Here is an 18,358-nt window from a genome sequence, read left to right on the forward strand (position 1 = left end):
GAGATTTTTTTTTTTTTTGCTTGTGTTATAGCTTTAAAGGTAATTTTTTTCATCAATAAGTTTATTTTTTAGTTTTAGTCATCAATATTATCTATATTATATGTTAATTTTTTTTCTTAGCTTCTTCAATTTATTCATTTGTCTTTTTTTTTTTATCCGCCTCATTATCTATCTATGTCTACTATATGTACCTTATCCATAGACAGTTTATTCCAAGATCCTATAAAATCCTCCTCCTCTTGTTTGAAATTCTTGAAATACGCTATTTCTCGTTTTTTTTTTTTTCATCATTATTTTTTTACGGTGTCCCTTCCGCGTAGACTCCCGGGTGAGGCCGCGGTAGGGGAGGTGCTCAGTGTCGCCAGGGCGCAGCACGTAAACAAGCGCTGGGAACATTCAGGGGCGCTAACGATAAGAATATAAAGAGAGAGAATTCGCCCTTGTCTGGAGATGTTTGCTGGGTTATGCTCCTCCCTCACTCCCTCCCTGTGTGTGTGTGTGTGTGTGTGTGTGTGTGTGTGTGTGTGTGTGTGTGTGTGTGTGTGTGTGTGTGTGTGTGTGTGTGTGTGTGTGTGTGTGTGTGTGTACCAGGTGGTTCTATCCGACAGGGACCCCTACAGTGTGCCCAGACGACCTCCCAAAAGGACCCTGGCAGCGGGCGATAGGGGGTCCTCTTATATCTCTCTCTCTCTCTCTCTCTCTCTCTCTCTCTCTCTCTCTCTCTCTCTCTCTCTCTCTCTCTCTCTCTCTCTCTCTCTCTCTCTCTCTCTCTCTCTCTCTCTCTCTCTCTCTCTCTCTCTCTCTCTCTCTCTCTCTCCACATACGAGTATCAAATCAAATCATCAATGCTAAAATTACTGATTCATCACGGTTTTTTTTTTATGTTCCTTTTTTTTTCGTTTTATTTTCCACGATAATTTGAGATCCAACATACGTAACCAAAGATAATGGTAGTAGACGTTTGCTTACTCATTATGCCACGCTCTCGATTGTAGTTTTTTCAGACGTCTCAATTGTATCAGATCTTGAATCCTCTTGAGGAAGGAAGCAGGGTACCCATTGTCTAAAGTCTCATTGCGGATCCAGTAAAAAAAGTCAAATAAATCGAAACTGAATTTTAGAATGTGCGTTCCCTCAACTTTTCTAATTTTAGTATTTCATGTAAAATCAGGTTCAACTACATGTTTTTTTTTATTTTTTTTTTATTCTATGTAAGATCAGGCGCGGTAAAAACCATGTTCTGTTTAGATTCTTTTGCAGTCTACGTAACATGCAGAACAGAGCAGGGTTGGAATCGGTACCTTGGATAGATTTTGTGATGATAACAGGACTGATACTACAACCAGAAAAAAGAAGAAAGAAAAAAACCTAACCGGATCACTAATGGAACAGAAGTGTTGATAGTATTTACTCCTCTCTCCAAAGTGCGTGTTAGAGTGGCGAGCCTTATGTTCTTGGTAGTGGTGGTAGCGGTGATGATGGTGGTAAGAGGGACGCAGGAGGGAGGGGAAAAGAAAGGCACTTTTTTCCCTCCAAACACGACTAGGTGCTGCGGAGGAAGCATGCCTTGATTATGTCTTCTTCTGTTTTTACGACTCCTTCTTCTGCTATGTTTCTACCTTCGTTTCTGCCCTTCATTTTGCACGCCTCCTCGTCCCTCCGCCTCAGGTGCTCGTGCTTTTTTTTTTTCTTCTTCTTCTTCTTATTCTTCTTTCTTCTACGCCTGACTGCTCTCAATACACCCCTGCTGCTCCATCATGAACTCCTGGCTACTTTGTTTCCCTTCCCTCCAGCTTACGTACTCCTCCCTGCATCTCATTTCTCACCTCTTTATTATTACTTTCTTACTCCCGCTGCCTCACTATTTTCGTTTCGTATTTTCGTGGTCTGCAGTCTTGCTTCCATCCTTTTTTTTCTTGACTATTTGTATTATTCTTGGGAATCTTATTTCTCTGTTTATTATTCTTTTTTTTATCTTAATTTCGCTTTCAGTTTTGTTTTTATTATATTTTCATTCATCTTATCGTCATTTGCTCATGTTCCTCAACATCGTTGATTTCTTATTATTGTTATTATAATCATCATAATAATTTCTGTTACTCTATACTCTTCTTTTTTCTCTCTTTTATTTATTTATTTATTTTTTTTTTTTTTATGTTTTCTGCGCTAGAACTATGTCTAACCTTCAATTCAATTTCGTTTTCTTCCACTCATGTTTCTCCACGTCTCTATTCCATCATCGTTTTTTGTTACATATCTTCATATACTTTTCTCTTCCTCTTCTCTACTTTTCTATCCCTCTCATTTCATTTGGTTTTTATCTTGTAGTGTTCCTCCACATCCTTGATTCATCATCATTATTTTCTTTATTTTACAAATTTTCTCGTACTTGTATGTATTTTTCTTCCCGCCTCATTTCTTTTTACCTGTTCTATAGTATTACTGTATACACTCAATCATCATTTTCCTCGATTTCGCATGACTTCGCACATTTCTTCCTGCCATTTTCTTACCTAACCTTCTGCTTCTGTATTTCAGCATTTTCTTTTACTCTCCTTACTTCTGTTTGGAGATTGATTCGCTCTTATTTTACTTGTTTCTTTGCCCCGTTACCTTCCTGCCTAACCTAACCTTCTGCTCCTCTATTCTACTATCGTAATTTTTCTTTAACACTCCTTACTTCTATTTGCCTCTTTACCTCACTAACCTCCCTCCCTCCCTCCCTAACCTTTAATTCCCACTGCCTCCTACACATACGTCGCCTCGCCTATCGATAAGAATCCTAGTGGTCGAGGGACAGAAACGTCCTGTCTGACGAAGGAACAGTAGCCAAGGTGTCGATGTTGGTACGATTACCACGAGTTATGGTCAGTCTCGCCCAAATCTCGGTTCTGCCGGTCGTACGCCACCTCCTCCTCCTTCCTTCCCTAGTCTCTCTGTTCCCTACCTCCCGTCTCTTGATACAAACAGATACACGATTCATTCTTATTCAGCCGGAGATCAAAATGGTGGATTGTAAATTTCTTCGTGCGAGTATCTGTGCTTTGCTATTTTGTGGTTTTAAGTCTTTACTAATTGTATACATTGCATAAAGTGGGAAGTTTAATCATAAGTCGTGAAATTTTCAAAAGATATTAGCTTGTTGCTGATTCTTGTGAGGGTGATGCGCATTCAAATCACAAAATGCCCAAAAATTGAAAGAAAATGGCGTTGTTCTTTTAATGATAGCAAAGAGCCATTTTGTAAAGGAAGATGGAGAACATAAGTAAGTACAAAAAAAATTGAATAGCGGAATGAAAGAAAGTATTAAGATATTCTTTTTTATCTTATGATACAATTAAAATTGTACAGGAAAATAGAACGAGGTGTGTTGCTGTTGTGGTGGTGGTGTTGGTGGTGGATGTGGTTGCGGTTGCGGTTGCGGTTGTGGCTGTGTTTGTTGTTCTTGTTATTTTTCTTCTTCGTTTTTTGTTGTGTTTGCTGTTCTTGTTTTTAAACTCGTACGACATGCGGTTTAAATGCCACAAAAGGTTGATGCAATCGACTGAAAGAGCAGGAAGGCAGGAATACAACTGGCTGAGAAAGGAGCAAGGCAGAAATGCTCGAGTTACCCCAAGCAGTGAGAGCCTCGATTAACGTTCCTGAGTGAGAGTGAACCTTACATCAGGATGAAATACACTCCCAATAAGATTACACAACTACATTACGAGTTCTCATGGAGCATCAGCCGTGAAGATACACCAAATCCTGCCGCCGCTTCCTCTCCTGCTCATATGTTTAGAGTTTACCAGAAAATTTATTAAAATATAACAAGAAAGGTTTCTATATACATACATAAACGTTTTCAACTTTCTTTTGCTGTCCTTTGTGCTTTTTTTCTCCACTGATGACCTATAACTCTTTGTAAAAATGGTGTTGTCAGTAATTACAACAAAATCTCCCAGGCACTCAGTCTCATCATTACGAGCAGGGAAAAAATTCTATTGTCAGTCTCATTAAGCTTAGATCTAAAACTCACAATAATGTTGCTTCTTCAGGACTAATTTGTGCGTCTCACGTGCATGAAGCCATGAGAAAAAAGGGAGTGAAAAAAAAGACGAGAAGGAAGTGCAGAAACCTGAATTTCAAGAAACATTCACCCTGGAGGTGGAATTCAGACACAATAAATTATTTGAGTTTCGTTAAGCATAAGATTATAAATTTGTTCGTCATATAAAAAAAAATGTGAAAAAGAACGTCAGCGAAAAAAAAGAGGTTTGTAAGGTTGAAATGCCAAGAAAACTAACGACAGGAAAGAAAATGCGTGGGGATGTTCTACAAGGCACTCTTCACATTACAACTAAGATCGAAAAAAAAAAAAGTCATAGAAGGAATGAAGTCAGTTTAGATGCCCAGAACAGAGGGGAGGTGAAAAGAGTAGCAGTAGAAAAAAATGTAAGAATAAATGATATGGAAGGGAGATGGAAGAAAGTTTAGTAAGATGGCCACAAGCAAGAAAATAAACAGGAAGAGCAAGATGACAGAGATGATGGAAGAAACGTGGAGGAGACTGTAAGAGAATCATAAAAAAGTTTTGTAAGACCATGACTACAAGAGCGAAAGGAAGAGACATGGAAAATACAGTAAGAAGGTAACCAGAGATAATGGAAGAGCGCATAAGACGAAAGTAAAGAGAGATGATGTTTGTAAAATCATAGGAAAGGAAGTAAGAGAAAGTAAGCAAAATGTAATATCAGTAGAGGCGTGGTGGAAGAAATATAGTAGGAGGAAAATGCTAAGACACAATAACATGCCTGCAAGGAGCTAGTTCTTCCATCTCACGTCCAGGAGGCAGAGGACTCATGTCTAGAACGAAAGTTAGTCATAGTAAGAAAGCAATTAATTCATCCTACAAAAAGTCAAAGGTTAGTGACGGTACAAATGTTAAGGTTAGTATGAAAGTGTAGTCGAAATTACATAAACTGGTCATATATCAAAGATAAAAGTTAGTACAAAAGTCGTACTACAGAGGTGAAATTTAACAGAAAACTCATATTACAAAAGAAAGAGTTGGCGTACAAAAATAAAAAGATTGAAACTGTTTAGCCTTGTGAGGAGCAATCGTTTCTGATAAAATAATAATAAACTATTAGAACGAGAAAGACTGGAACAGACAAGAGCGAGTTAATTATTAAAAAATGGAGTGCAGGTGAGGTCATGGAGAGAAGGGGCGATTGGATCAGCCAGGTGTGTGTGTGTGTGTGTGTGTGTGTGTGTGTGTGTGTGTGTGTGTGTGTGTGTGTGTGTGTGTGTGTGTGTGTGTGTGAGCGCATTTATTTTTGTCCTTAACCTTTTTTTAGTAAAATAGGTAATTACATAATAATTTGGAGATGTAAATAATGAACGTGATTGTTGGTATTTCTGGAAGCTAAAAATATTAAAATTACTAGATGAATGCAAATTAACACTAAAAAGGTGACCCAACAACAATTAAATGACTCAAGGCGAGATGCTATAGGACGCCTAACTTCTGATCTTTCACTTGTTTCTGATTGGGGCAGAGAAAACCTGGTTTTGTTCAATGCCTCAAAACTCAATTTCTACAACTATCTACTCGACATAACCTTCCAGACAACTATCCTCTCTTCTTCAATAACACTCAACTTCCCTCTCCTCTACATTAAACACACTCGGTCTATCCTTCACTAAAAATCTAAACTGGAAATTTCACATCTCTACTCTTGCTAAATCAGCTTCCAAGAAGTTAGGTGTCCTATGGCGTCTTCGTCCATTTTTCTCTCCTCCCAGCTGCTTGCTCTGTACAAGGGCCTTATCCGCCCGTGTATGGAGTATGGCTCTCATGTCTGGGGATCCACACACAGCTTTACTAAACAAGGTGGAATCTAAAGCTTTTCGTCTTATCAACTCTTCTCCTCTAACTGACTGTCTTGATTCTTTAAGTCACCGCCGCAATGTTGTATATTTAGCAAGAGATACACGCATTAAGAGTATACCTTATGCCAGAAGTGAATATTAGTCGTACTCAAGTAAAAATACTTATGTTCTTGGATGATTTCTTCTAAGATAACAATTTGGCAATAAAAACTTATCGTACAGACATTTTTTCGCCCTCATTGGACAGGATTACCATTATGCTGACAAAAAAGTAAGAATCAAGACAGGGTGTGTCCTAAGAAGCGTCTCGCCAGTGTTGCCTCTTTGCCTGTGAGCTTCAAGCAGGTTTAGTTACCTACTTAGTCCCGAGACGCAGGGTCACTGCATCCTGAAGGTTACCGCGCCTGCCTCCCCACGGCCTTACCTCAGGACTTGGGTACTTCCTCGCCTCACATTCCTGCCTGGCCGGATGGACACCTGAGTCGGTGGTATCAGCTGCTCTAGGAAGGATGTGAGTAGATAAGGAATCAGCGAGCCTACCTCATCAGTATGACCCTCATCATGTCCGATGGTGAGGTGGTTCTGCGCACTGTGAGACAGTGAGGGCAGCACTGGTAGACACCGTCGAAACGTCCATGTGTATTTGACGAGGCAGAGTGAGGGAATTAACAAGCAGTCTACGTGTGTGAGTTCCTGCAGATGATGGTGATGATGAGAACAAGAAAATAGAGGAAGATGATGAAGAGTCGTTTTTATTTATTTGGCCTTGATACAATACAATATGAATACAATCAATTTGATAAAGTATTTGAAGACTGGATTCACAGACAAATTACTTTTACGACCTCAAAACTGTTTAGAAGATGAAAAAACAAAACAAAACATGGGGAAAAGAAGAGGAAGAAGTTGTTGTAGCTGCAATAGTAGTAAAGAGATACAAAAACAAGAACAAGAAAGAAGCGAAAAACTTTAAACTCCTCATTTATTGTGATTTTACAACACTTAAAGCAACAGAGCCTCGATAAAAGTGTCATTTATTACACAATAAAATCCTCCACGCACCAGCCAATACACAGGAACGCTCTCCATGGTTTCACAATATCGCGAGCAAGAATCTGATCGCTTTCCATTTACCTTCATGTCGATCTTCTTTCTTTAAGTGACTTTTTTTTTTTTTACTAAGGATGTCATAGCTCCTGGTCTTGCTCGTCGTGACCTTTGTGCCTTGAGACAACATTAGTAGTGGTAATGGCAGTAACAGTAGTGGTAGTGGTAGTAGTAGTAGTAGTAGTAGTAGTAGTAGTAGTAGTAGTAGTAGTAGTAGTAGTAGTAGTAGTAGTAATAATAGTAGTGATAATGGTGGTGGTGGTGGTGGTGGTGATGATGGTGGTGGTGGTAGTACTGGCGATAGTCTATTGAAAAAAGAAAATACAGGTAATGAAAAAAATAACATACGTTAAAAAAAGAATTAACATCTTGCAGGCGATGACATACAGATGTGTAGCATTGATAGCTTGTAACTTAATCGTCCTTTGTTGGCATTCAGAGGTTTGCAGAAAAAGACAAAAATGCTTGCCTGGACACAAAAAAATTATATTGTAAATAGATTTCTGTTTTCACTGGCTAGACAACTACTTGTATTAAAGGTATAGCATGAAAAAATCTATAAAGTTGCGAATGATTATGGGAAAAAATGTGTAGCAGTGAAAAGGTGAAGTTTATTGACTCCCTCGCCCTCTTCCTCCTCCTCCTCCTCCTCCTCCTCCTCCTCCTCCTCCTCCTCCTCCTCCAAGACGCAAAGGTCGAGAGAAAAATAGAGTGAGGTGCTGTTAGCGAGGTTCCGGGGCAGTGATTTAACCAAACAATCTCTCCGCCTCTTCCACTCCTCTTCCTCTTCTCCTCTTCTCCCTCCTTCACCCTTCTCACAGTTCCCTCTCCTCCTACCCACTGTGCGCTACCTCTTGCTATACCTTTCCTTTCTCCCAACCTCCTCCTCCTCCTCCTCCTCCTCCTCCTCCTCCTCCTCCTCCTCTTTCCTGTTTCTTTGCTTCTGTTGTGCTTGATGTGCCTTTCTTCATTTATTCATTTCTTTTCTTTTCCTTCATCCCTTCTTCCTTTTTCTTCTATTACGTTTCCGTTGTATTATCTTTTTATTTTCATCGTTTTATTAAAATGATGTGCCATTCTCCATCTTTTTCTTCTTTCTTCTTCCGCTCTTCTTTTTTTCATGTACGTTTAGCTCTTTCCTTACTCTTTCGTTGTATTGTGTTCTCTTTCCAATCTTCTTTCTTTCCATGTTCCTCCCTTGGAGAAAGCCCCAGTCACTGGAAAAGGAAAATTATGAACTAAAATAGTTATCCCTCATTTATCTCACGGAAAGACAATAGAAAACGGAAGGCATAACGAGTTCGTTTTCTCGTCATAACTTCTCTTTCCTGCTAAAGGTTCCCGAATTGTCACAGGGGTGAGGAAATTAGGAATGGATAGAGTCACCCCTTTCATTTGTCTCATGGAATAGAAAATGGAACATGGTATATCTTTCTCTTTAGGAGAGATATTGACTTCTTTCTGTTTTCGTTTCATTCTCTTCATTTTCTTTCCCTGCAAGTGGTAACGTAAAAAAATGTCACGGTTAGTAAATTACAACAGTCATTCTTCATCTATTTCACGGAACACTAAATGGATAAAGGGCAAACAAATTAAGGTATTAGTATTTGTCGTGTTTGATTCTCCCTTTCCCGTTTCCTTTCCTGCAATTTCATGGAGAAAAGGTAAATAATAAATGGAGAGAATCATTCAGTCATCCCTAATTGTTTGTCTAATGAAACGGGAAATAGAAAACAGATAGAATAGTAATACCTTCCCTTAATTTCATCCTCTTCATTTTTTTTTTTTCCTTGTCAAGGCTTTCCTTTCAAAATGTCGCGCAGGGAAAATTCGATAACAAAAGTCACCACTGAAGGGAAAACGGAAAAAGAAAAGTATATTAATAACTTCCTTCAGTTTCATGTTATTCATTTATTCGCGTGCAAGTCGTTTCCTTTCAAAATGTCGCAGAGGGGAACCAAGATAACAAATTACAAGAGTCATCCTTTCATTTGTCTCAGTGAAAGGAAAAATAAGAAAGTCAGAAAATTGAACTACTTGTTTGTTTAATTAATTTCCACTCTAGGACGCTCCGGCTCCAGGTGTGTGAGGCAGTTCACGAGGCCACGCGCAGGTAAATCAATTAAGCTTCTGGGACACCTGGAGGGACAACGACCGAGGTATCCAGTGTGGCGAGTTAGTGAGACCTCCTTACCACCTTCGCCTATCCTATGATCCTTCCCTGCTCGACTCTCTTTGACACTCACGCCCACACACGCACATTTTTCTCTCTCTCTCTCTCTCTCTCTCTCTCTCTCTCTCTCTCTCTCTCTCTCTGATACGTGAAATTGCACTATTTTGTGTTTTGGGAAGATATTCTTTAATAATTGCATATGTTGTATACATTTTACCGCTATTTTAATGATAACTGTTCTTTTGATCTTGCTAACTGCCTGCCTCTCTAATGCAAGAGTTAACCTTTTTCTGGTAAACTATGGATCTTCCTGCCTGCTTCTATATTTCCATCTTCCTACGGCTTGACTTCATTTAAGAGGGAGGTTTAAAGACGTTTGTCCCAGACTTTTGGTTAACTCTATTAATCTTTTAGGAAACTGGCATATCAAGTGGGTCTTTTTTTTGTTGTCCTTGGCCAGCTTCCTTCTTCTTTAAAACAAATTAAGTATTTATGTTTGATTGTCGTTAGTTGTTCGTGCTTTCGTTACAGCGTAAGATGTGTGTCTGTGTTGTTTTTGGGCATGATCAGCCTTCCTTGTTTTGCTTTTTTTAATGACAGAGTGAATGTGCACTTTTTTTTATCAAACAAGTTGCCCCTCTCATCTCAGATAATCCAACTTTTGTGCAGATGACTTTTACATATCTGAACTTTTATTAACTTTTTTTGCCTCATGTCTGCTTCATTTACCGCGGTGATTAAACTATTTTTTCTTTTTTTTTTTTTACTTCTAGATTGGCCACCGCGGACAGGCATCGACAGGATAAGTCTACATTACTGCTGCTGCACCTTTACTGATGTGTTTTGTGTAAAGCTTGTTTTGTCTCTTCCTTGTTGTTCACCAAAAAACACTGTTGATCATTGCTGTCCATATTTTGTGCATGTATTATGTCTCTTCCTTTCACACATGGAATGGATATATACTTGTTAATTTTGCTACCCTTTCATTGTGTATGGCGTGTTTTATCTTCCTTTCATACAGAGAAGGAAAGGTATGTATACTATTTATCTTCCTGATTTTTTTTTTTTTTTTTTGTGTGTGTTTATGTCATGTTGTGTCTCTTTATTTCATACGTGGAGCAGAATGTATGTGCTTATACAGTTAACCTTTAACGACCGACTTTTTGTATGTATGCTGTGTATATGGTGTTGTGTCATTCTTTTGTGTCGGGTGCTGACGCTTCTTTAACTGGCTTTTTTTTGTGCATGTGTTTATTGAGTTCACGTGTCACAAAGTTTAACACCTTTTTGACCCTTTTGATGAACTCTCTTTACATATTTATGTCGGGTGGTGTGTCCTATCCCTTTCATTCGTTAAGTGGTTAAATCTTTAGTCTTTTGTTTACCGACCTGGTTTGTTTTCGCACTTTGGATCGTATTATGAAACACTTCCCTTTTCCTTCCATACGCTTACAGACTACAGTGGAAGGTTACGGAGGATTCTGAGGGATACTTTCATGATAGTAATAATTTGTTTGATATTGACTCTCTTCATCAACATGAACAACACCCATAAAAAGACTATTTTCCATCTTTGAGTTCTTTTTAAATAGTCCTTATCGGAGAACACAGTAAAGAAAAGAGATACCTTAGGCTGGCTTGTGTTCCAAAACGCTCTGCTCTCCCAGCAAATAGATAACTCGTTGTGTTCTCTTAAGATGTTTTTCCTCTCTTATGATGTAAATTTCTTATTAAGATATCACTGGAATCCCTTAAAAACCTTGAGAATTCCATTAACCTCCACTAGAGCGTGCTGAAAATAGTGGAGGTAAAACGCCGATTGATTCAAGAATGTGAGCCGAAGTACAGTAGCTTTAACTCTTCTTTAAGTCATTACTTGCTTTTGTTTAAGTCTTTAGGTCTTTTTTTTTTTTTCTTGGCTTACATGACCTACAAGAACCTTATCCTTTGTGGAGAGGCGCCCTTTTCTGAAGGTTGAAGCGTTGTTGAGTATATTATTTGTAACTTTCATGGAAAAAGCTGTTTACACTTGCCTCGTGCCATGACTATTTTTTCTCCTTGACGCTTTTTTTTTCCTTTTATCAATATTATTTTCTATTTTCTTTTTTTCTTTTTTGCTTTACGTCCTCCTTGACTGGCATAACTTGAACCTGAATTGCCTGCACCTGCCCCGACTACCTCCACCACCATCACTGCCACCACTGCCACTAATGCTACCACTGTCACAAGCAGTACAAGGACTATCACCACCACCACCACCACCACCATCACTACTACTAATACTACTCGCCCACAACTTCCTCTTCTTTCTTCTTTTCTTCTTCCTCTTCTTCTCTTTATCCTTGTTTTCTCTCCTCTTCTCCCTTTCCGTCTTCTACTTCTCCTTTTCTTTCTCTTCCTTCTTCTACTTTTTCTCCGTTTCCTTCTCCTTTTGCTCCTTCTCTTTCTTCTCCTTCTCCTTTCTTCCTTTATCTTATTTGTCTTCTTCCTCCTCCTCCTCCTCCTCCTCCTCCTCCTCCTCCTCCTCCTCCTCCTCCTCCTCCTCCTCCTCCTTTCTCCTTCTCCTTCTCTCCTTCTCCTTCTCCTTCTCCTCCTCCTCCTCCTCCTCCTCCTCCTCCTCCTCCTCCTCCTCCTCCTCCTCCTCCTCCTCCTCCTCCTCTCCTCCTCCTTCTCCTCCTCCTCCTCCTCCTCCTCCTCCTCCTCCTCCTCCTCCTCCTCCTCCTCCTCCTCCGCCGCCGCAGTCGTCACCGCCTCCGCCTTCTCCTCCGCCTCCGCCTTCTCCTCCGCCTCCGCCCTCCTCCGCCTCCGTCTCCACCTCCGCCTCCGCCCCCACCTCCGCCCCCACCTCCGCCTCCGCCCCCACCTCCGTCTCCGCCTCCGCCCCCACCTTCTCCTCTTCCTCTTGCTCTTCCTCTTCCTCTTCCTCTTCCTCTTCCTCTTTCTCTTCCTCCTCCTCCTCCTCCTCCTCCTCCTCCTCCTCCTCCTCCTCCTCCTCCTCCTCCTCCTCCTCCTACTATCACCACCACCACCACCACCACCGCAACCACCATTACCACCAACACCACCACCAGTTCTCTCTCCTGAAAATATCATCAGCACCATCTACTGCGCCATCACCTCCACCACCAACACCATCATCACCAGCCAAGCAGACCATTACTACCATCGTTACCGCCGAGTTACCGTCAACGAGATGGTGTGCTTTGATTGTTGCCTGAAAGGAATCTAGAGAAAGATGGATGGAGAGGGAGAGACGGAAGGAGAAAGGAAATGGAGGGAACGGTGATTAGGGAGAATAAAAGGAGAATGACAAAAAAAAAGAAAAGAAAAAGATTCTCCTAAAAAGAAAGAGAGAAAAATAAGAGAAGGAAAAGAAGAAAGGAAGAAATAAGTAATTTAGTGGAAGATGGATAGATCGATGGTGGAAAGGAGAAAGAAGGATGGAAGGAGGAGGGAAGGAGGGAGGGATGGAGGATGAGAAGAATAGAGGAAGGGGAATGAAAAAAATAAAAGATGACAAGGAGTAAAAGAGAGGGTGGAGGAAGAAAAAGAGGAAGAAAGCGAGGAAGCAAAAAAGATGAGAAATGAAGAAAAAAGTGAAAAGGTGAAAAAAAACTAAGAAAGGGGAGGAGGAGGAGAAGAGGAGGACGATAATTACGAAGACGAAGACGAAGACAAGGACGAGCAAGAAACAAGCAAAGATCCAGCGCATTGTAAACATGATAAAAGTACTGATGACATTTCAAGAAAAATCACAAAGTATAGAGTATTTTTCAGGGACGCAGGACTGCCATTAAACTTGAATGAAATGAATGTAGCGTGGAGTAATTTGTCTTTACTGAAGGAGAGCTGAGAGACTTGATATTCAGAAGGATGTGTGAGTGAGGCAAGAAGCTGGACATTGTGTGATTAAGTCGTATAGGAAGAGCAGGTGAAGTGCGGCTGGTGTGTGGAGGGTGTGATGATAAGTAGGAGATGTGCGACGGTATGTTAAAGGGAGTGGAAGGAGGGATGAGCAACACGAGAAGGAGAAGGAAGCGGTGGAGTGGTTGTCTGGAGTATACAGGATGTTGGGTGGTGTGTGTGTGTGTGTGTGTGTGTGTGTGTGTGTGTGTGTGTGTGTGTAAGAGAGAGAGAGAGAGAGAGAGAGAGAGAGAGAGAGAGATATTTATAAAACATACATGAATTCTAGACAGGTTGACAGGCAGACAGAAGTTGATAAACTAAAATATATAGACCTTGAGAATAAATCATGGTTAAAATTATTCCTCCTGTTCCTCCCCCCTCGTGCTCTTTATCAGCCTTGTAACTTTACTAACCTATTCGTCTTCTTCCATTATAAAACTTGACGTGCACATCGGAAACGGATCATTGGTTGTCATTTAGCCTTTAACTGAATTTCCGAGAGGCGTCTGATATAATCCCTTCACGAGACTACTCAATAAACAGCTGACACGCGGTATCTCAAGCAATATCTAGATGGCTGACTCTGAGTGGAAATATGACTTGGTTTTAACTCCTTCGCTGCCCTTGTATACTTCATTACCGTCAAGAGCTCTTACTTACTGGAAAAATAAAGTTTGTATTATTGACATTGTATAATAAACAACTGATGAAAACAATGACATTTCAGGTTATCTTCACGAGTGGTTTATTGAGTGACTCTTAAATGGAAGCAGGATTAGTTTCAACCTTTTCACTTCCATCCTGGTACTTTTGTGGGTTGGTATTAAGAGCGCTATTAAGGAAGATGCAAAAACTTTTCTATTGTTAAAGGAAAAAAATAAATGAGAGAACAGCAAGTTATTTTAGATTACTTGCAATATCATATGAGAGAAAAGAGAGAACAGCGTTTGCTTTTTTATATATATGAAAAATACTGTTAAAGAAATATATAGACGTTTCAGTTATTATAGAAAAAATTAGGGACTTACAAGTTTATTTATAAAAAGAGGAGAGAAAAGAGAGAATATGTAACACAACACACGCGCACACACACACACACACACACACACACACACACACACACACACACACACACACACACACACACACACACACACACACACACACACACACACACACACACACACACACACACACACACACACACACACACACACATATATATATATATATATATATATATATATATATATATATATATATATATATATATATATATATATGGTCAAGGAAACGAGGATAGTAATAGTAATGAAAAGGGCAAAGAATCAATAGCAAAAAGAAAAAAAAGTTGAGACCAGTTAATCGCTTAAGAAAATAATAGCTTGAATGATTACAGTTTTCTGAAGAAGTCAGTGGACTGCTGATTAGAGGAAGAATATCTGAAAGTTGAAAATGATATGTGATGAAACTAGTGCAGCTAGTTTGAGAATTAAAATTAGATTAAGCAAGAAAACGAGAAAACCGGGTGAGAGAGAGAGAGAGAGAGAGAGAGAGAGAGAGAGAGAGAGAGAGAGAGAGAGAGAGAGAAAGGGATAAAAATGAAAAATATAAAAATAGGAAAGAGGAAAGGAACCACGGATGGAAGGACGGAAGGAAACTGGGAACGGGAGAATAAAAGGAAAGAGAACAAACAAAAAAAATATTGAAAGGAGAAAGAGAGAGAGAGAGACAGACGAAACTTGGGCAGGAGAGGGAAGGGAAAGAGTAAGCAAGGAAGAGAGGGTGGAAGGAAGGAAGACAGGGAGAGAGGGAGGGAGGGAGAGAAAGGTGAAATAAGAAAGAGGTAGATCATGAGTGCGTTAACAATAGCGGTAAGGGAGGAGACCATCGTGAGTGTAGGGAGAGGAGGGACAGGAGGAGGAGGAGGAGGAGGAGGAGGAGGAGGAGGGAGAGAAGTGTTGGGGGAAAGCGGTCGGGGGAACAAAGACGAGGCAACGGTCATCTCTCTCTCTCTCTCTCTCTCTCTCTCTCTCTCTCTCTCTCTCTCTCTCTCTCTCTCTCTCTCTCTCTCTCTCTCTCTCTCTCTCTCTCTGCCACCCCATCCCTCCCTCTCTCCCTCTACAGCCTCTCCCACCCCCTCAGTGAGTGGCCGTCGGCTACTTGGGGAGGGCAAGGGTCTGGCGAATGGCTCCTGAGGGCTACTACCTGGGGCTACCAAGGACTACTAGGGGTCTACGGCTACTAGGCTCCATTCAGGGGTAACCGAGAGGCTCTGAGGGTCTAGCGGTGCCCTGGAGGACTAATGAGAAATGCTGATGGCTACTGAGAGGCGAGCCGGCGTCAGTGCGTTCCGTGGTGTTCTTTCTGTTGGGTATGGATAATTCGAATAGGTGGAAGGTGTGTGTTTTTTGTCTCTTTAATTTCATCTTTTTTTTTTCGTGAGTGTTTTAGTAAGTTTGAAAAATTATCTCATGTTCTGCCGGTTGTATTATATTATTATCATTATTTGTTTTGTTATTATTGTTATTATTATTACTTTTTTATCATTATCATCATTGTATTATAATTTATCATTACTACTACTACTACTACTACTACTACTACTACTACTACTACTTTTAACTGAGCTTTCTGTATGGAGGATCTTAGAGAGAGAGAGAGAGAGAGAGAGAGAGAGAGAGAGAGAGAGAAACAGTCATACATAAAGAGAAACAGACACTCAGACAGAGAAATATCCTGAAATAGACAAAAAAAGACAGGAGCAGAGAAAAAATTTGAAAAAAACTACCTTATTAAAAAAAAAAAAAAAAAAAAGTGATTAGAATTTTCACATCTAACCACCCGCCAGTGTCATAGGCAGGCACGCCGAGAGCACTGGAGGGAGGCAACACACACCCAACCACGAACTCTCTCTTCAGCCGAGCATTCCTGTACAAGAGTCGCTCACTGTGTCACTGAGATCCGCCAGTCGCGCCCAGAGGAGCCTTGAAGATCAATGTGCTGACGTGAATGCAACCGGGAGTGAAAGACTGACAAGCTTTGTGAGGGAAGAAAAAGCGAAGGGAAGCGCGGGAGGAGGTAGCGATGGTGGTGAGGAGGCACAGACAGGTAGGAGGTGGCGGCACGGGGCATTCAGTTAATCATGTTGACACTGGAGGCAAAATGAGGCGAATCTTGAACCGGAGAGGTTTTTTTTTCGTACCTTTTTACTCGCCTGCTTTCGATTGGGGTGATTATAAACCTGTCTGTCAGAAACCTGCTCGCGCCAGACCGCAGGGCATGGTGGCGATGGCGCGGGCTGCTGCTGTGGGGGCGGCTCTTGGGGCTGCGTGGGGCGGGACGGAAAGGGGGTGGAAGGAGTCGGTGACGAAGATATGAAGGAGTGACGGGATGAGGTTGCAGTGTGAGGGACGATGAGGAAAGGGTAAAGGAAGATATCAGGGATGATAGACAGTGAAGAGATGAATTTACAATAACATTACTACACACACACACACACACACACACACACACACACACACACACACACACACACACACACACACACACACACACACACACACACACACACACACACACACACACACACACACACACACACACACACACACACACACACACACACACACACACACACTCAACTAATTCGTGCTTCGAAATTTGTATGTAAGTCACTTACTTAACTTATTCTATTTTACTGGTTGTCTCTAGGTCGCAACGTCAAGTCTCTAGTCGCCGCTTAGCCTCCTTCAGTGATGTGGCCCCCAATGAACATCAAAGTGGGCCGAGTCTTCCCCACTGGCGGCCTGTTTGCCTAGGAAGAGGAACACGGGAGTTGAGGTGATGCACCCACTTAACCTGTTTATTCACTCCACGGGGACTTGAGGGAGAAGCGACTCGGTACTGAGTGCACAATCGTATTTCTTGGTATTTTCTACCGGTCATGTTAGCTAAACCTAGAAATGTAAGAAGAACCCTGAGAATACTAAAGAGTAACAAACCCGTCAGAAAGAAACTTCAGGTATTCCTTGTGATTTTTTTGCCTTTGTCATGTTCCCCGTCTTGCTCCTGAAGGGACCTGGAGAAAGACGAGAATTCCACCACGGTAAAGATAAAAGGACGGCAAGGAGGGAGAGTCAATATTTTGAAGAGGAGGTGAAAACACTCCTCGGATCCCTCGGTCACACAAACCTCCCCGTCCCGACAACACCTGCCCCAGCTGCACACCTTTCAAACTTCCACACCTCCATTCTAGTTCCAGCTCCACTCACGTCCTCCTAACCACATCACTGCTGCTCCTCATTTTCTCAGCTGCGATGGTCTTTTCCATTTTTTTTCCTTTATCTCTTTTTCATTCTTTTCTATTTCGTCCTGTTATGTCTCTTGTTTCCACATCGCTTCTGTTACACATTCCACCTCCACTTCTACACTACTGTAGTTCTACTATTTCTATATCATTCCAGTTCCACATAATGACTATCCCATTGTTACTACGGTTTTATGTCGTCATAATTCTACAATATTTCAATTCCACATAGTACCAGCTCCATATCATTGTAACTTCGCATTATTCCAGTTTCACAAAATTCATTCTAGTTTCATGTAGTTCAAAATCCACACAATTTAAGTTTCACTCAGTCCAGGATCTTCTTCACACAATCTTACCACACACCCCTAGTTTTACAAAGTTCATTTTCCACTTCATTCCAGTTCTACAAGGTCTTAACTCTACTCAATTCCTGTTCCATATAATTCAGATTCCACTTCATTCCAATTCCACACAGGCCCAGTTTCACATCTCAGCTTCACGTCACCCCAATTTCTTTAATTTCACTTCTCACAGTTCCATATTATTCCACTTTCTCATCCTCAGTCACACATGCTTACACACCTGACCAAACTCTCTCGCTCCCACAACAATCCCAGACCTGCCATACATCCACATTACCATATCGCTCATTTGTTTTACTCTTTGAAACAATTCTGGGCTCTGCTTTCATATTGACTAGTTTCAAATGTCACAAATAATTAATAGGGTTTTAATGTACGCTTTTTCTTATATATCACCTTTTTTATATAACCACTTGAAAACACCAGTAACATCTACTAAAGGAACTTGAAATAGTTAATCATTTGGTTTCTTATGGGTTTTTCCCTACTAAAGGTGCAAGATGCTTAGTTCGATCAGTAAATCATACAGGCAATCTTATAAACTTAAGTAACTTCTACTGAAGTTAGTTAAAAAAATAATCGTTGGTTTCTCAAAAGCGCCATCCCCGTTGATGATACCGAAAG

General features: G+C 40.8%; 1 long non-coding RNA gene across 2 annotated transcripts in view; it reads left to right on the forward strand.

The window, feature by feature from the left end:
- LOC123505030 overlaps nucleotides 1–18,358 on the forward strand; it is a 184,282-nt gene that overhangs the window by 148,466 nt on the left and 17,458 nt on the right. Inside the window, exon 4 of one of the 2 annotated variants that reach the window (XR_006675024.1) lies at nucleotides 9,928–9,960. The exons of the other annotated variant lie outside the window; for it this stretch is intronic. This is a non-coding gene — a long non-coding RNA (uncharacterized LOC123505030). Of the gene's footprint in view, nucleotides 1–9,927; nucleotides 9,961–18,358 lie in introns of those variants that run through there. 2 annotated transcript variants of the gene reach the window in all.

This window comes from Portunus trituberculatus, chromosome 17 (assembly GCF_017591435.1).
Source record: "Portunus trituberculatus isolate SZX2019 chromosome 17, ASM1759143v1, whole genome shotgun sequence".
Lineage (NCBI taxonomy): Eukaryota > Metazoa > Arthropoda > Malacostraca > Decapoda > Portunidae > Portunus > Portunus trituberculatus.